Raw genomic sequence first — 3,211 nt, forward strand, 5'->3', positions numbered from 1 at the left:
CCCCGTACCCCCGCCCCCCAACTCCGGCAAACGATGCAAAGGTCCTCCACGGACAAGTCCACCCCTGAGCACACGCGCCGCGAAGCTCCCAAGGAAAGACAATGCCAGTCCGGTTTTCAAGTTTATTGTTGGCACACTCACACCGATGGTACACAGCATCCGAGGCGAGTCCACGGCTAACAGCGTGGTGCTGGGAGGGGGAGGGGCGCGGGAGCAGAGGCTCAANTGCTGGCCTCGGAGCTCGACCCAGCGGGTGCACACCCACCGCAGCCAGTGGTCGTGCTCAGCCTGCACGCGGTGCCCGCGGCCTCAGGAGCCTCCCTGCAGGAGACCCGGTCATCACCCGCCCGGCGGACTTTTCTGGGCGCGCGCCGTGTGCATGCTCTGGGTCCAAGCCGAGGGCCCAGGAGCTCCCTGCCCTCAGTGGACCTTGAATTCCAACAGCGAGGGACTGAAGGCGAGAGAGAAAAGGAACCCAGCTCTTCAGCCTCCAGATTCCTCCTCTTGTGAAAGCAGCAGTGAATGACATGGCCTTGACTTGGGTTCGAATCCCGACTCCTTTATATCCTACCTTCCGGACCTTGGGCGAAGAAATCCCCTGATGCCCTGACCTCTCTGAGACTCCCAGTTTCCATTGCTGCAGGTGGAAGAGATCATACCTGAAGCCACGTATATGGTTGTGAGGGCCAGACAAGGTCACGATTGTGGGAGAGTCTGGATATGGCGTGAGCTCATTTAATGCGTGTTTTCTTACTGCTGCTTGGACTCAAATACTATTTTCTGGGAACCTCCTTCCACACCCAACTCACGCGCACTTTTGACCTTCCGGAAAGAAAGTGTACCTAAAATAGATCCTCTCTGAGGAAAGAAGGTGCCAGTCCCAATAAAAAGTGACCCAGATACTGCTCCCTGCAAAATAAAAGTGCTCCCTAGGAAGGGCAGACTGGCAGGGAGCAGCAATTTCACCGGGAAGCGCAATTTCTCCACGAATAGTCGTCAAAGGTTTATTTCAAAGCTCCGGAAGGAGCAAGGCAGGTTTCCAACACCTTCCTGTTGGAGGCTAGAAGGTCAGGGTGTGTGGCCCTGGGCCAGAAGCAGGGTGAAGATGCAGGGCCGGGGCAATTCTTCAACACGGAGAAGTGGAGTTCAGGAAGGCAGTGTCAGCCACAGCAGCGAGGCAAAAATGCCCACCGCTGAAATAGCAAGAGCTGAGCAGAGAGAAGGCCAACCCAGAGATGGATCAACAGCAAGTTCTTTCCCCCCACCCCCTGCTCTTTGCTGCGATGGACGACCTTCATTCCTGATAAGGCAGCTTCCTGTTCCTCTGTCTCCTATGGCTCAGAAAAACTAGCAGACGTTTTCTCAGAAAAACGCATTTACGCACAGAGTTCATATCCGTAGGGCTGAGAGTTACATCTCCCTCAAGAGTGGAATGGGCATGGTAAGGGCACGGAGAATCTCAGCTGGCCACTGCCTAGAAATCGCTAGTGGCAAAAAGTGCTAAATTCAGGAAAAACCGTTAATTCTAGGTATTGGAGAATCAGAAGTCTAAGCATTAGAGAATTTTCCCTATAATTTGGCCGAATTGTCGACCCTCCTTGTAACTTCCACTCCTGCATTGCAATTCTGCCCTCTTGAGTCACACAGAATGAAGGAAAGAGTACCTCTGGCTTTCCTGGAAATTTTTCTGGAGTTAGAGCTGGTTATAAATCCCAGCTCAGGCAAGAAGAAGCTGGGAGTCTGCTCCCTAACCTGTGTGAACCTCAGCTTCTCATGTAAAATTCAGGGAACAATAGATCCTCGCTCGCAGGGCAACTGTCAACACTAAACAAGAGAAGGTCAAGGCTTAGCATAGTCCCTGGCAGATTTACATGTCTCAGAAGCTTGCATTCAGTCAAATAAAATGCTTTGTGGAGGGTCTGGAAATGGGGTGTTTACAGCTTGGAAAAGGGCCAAGCAGGAATAGAGACCACTCCCAAAGAAACCCTTAACGTTGACTTACTGTCCCCTCTTTAATGCGGGGAGAGTTCATCTGGAAATATTTCTGGACGTCCAACCAGGGCACATGGCCTACATTTACGGCTGCCCTGTGTTTTCTCTCCCATCCTGTTTAGTTTGCCTAGATCCTTTTTCAGTGTTTCATAGGTCATCTCTGTTACAGGTTGAATCACGCCTCCACAAAAAGATGTGCTAAAGCTCTGATCCCCAGTGAATGGAAATGCAAGTTCACACCTGTGGATGTGACCTCATTTGGAAACAGGGTCTTTGCAGACATAGTTAAAATGAAGTCATTGGGTGGGCCCTTATCTAATATGATTGTTGTCCTTAAAAAAGAAGAAATTCAGAGAGGCAAATGCCCTTTAAAGACACAGAGAAGCACAGGGAGAAAGGGCCATGTGAAGACAAAGCCACGTGGGAGTTCCGCTGCCACAACTTAAGGAACACCCGGGGCTGTCAGAAACCGGAAAAGGCAAGAAAGGATCTTTTCCTACAGCATTCCGAGGGAGCAGGGCCCTGATGACCCCTTGATTGTACACTTCTAGCTCCCAGAACTGTGAGACAATGAATTTCTGTTGCTTACAGCAGCCCTAAGAAACTAACACAAGCTCCCAGATATGATTACCTAACATATAGAAGGAGGGAAAACATGTAAACAAAACCAGTCATTGTGTATAAGGGCTGGGGACAGATGCTCATTCATTCAACAAACATTTACTTAGTGCCAACTTAGTGCAGGCACAAGCTAGGTGCTGAGAAGAGAGTGAGGAACAAGGTCACGCTCCTTTGGGGAGCATTTGTGTTGTTGGGGGTGGTAGACCTCAGATAAGTAATGGAATATATAATTAATATTAGGGAGTGCTAGAGGTCAGTGCTAGTGGGTAGCACCATGAGGCAGGGAGGGCAAAAAAAAAACAAAAAAACGATGGTCAAAAAGGCTCAGTGAAGGGGTCTTGGAAGATGAGCTATAAGCCAGAAGTAGGAACCAGCATGGGAAGATGGAAAAGAGCTTCACACATAGGGGAAGATAGTATGTGCAAAGACCCTGTGAAGGGCAGAGTTGCACATGTTTGAAGGAGAGAAAGAAGGACAGTGCCCATCTAGATCATCCTGGGCACTTAGAAACTGTGATCTTAGGAAGTCATTTACCAGGATTCTGCCATTGAGGACCCTGTGGCTCAGAGGAAGGTACTCGACCTGTGTGCCTCAGGAA

Source organism: Crocuta crocuta, unplaced genomic scaffold, assembly GCF_008692635.1.
Source record: "Crocuta crocuta isolate KB4526 unplaced genomic scaffold, BGI_CrCroc_1.0 scaffold179, whole genome shotgun sequence".
Lineage (NCBI taxonomy): Eukaryota > Metazoa > Chordata > Mammalia > Carnivora > Hyaenidae > Crocuta > Crocuta crocuta.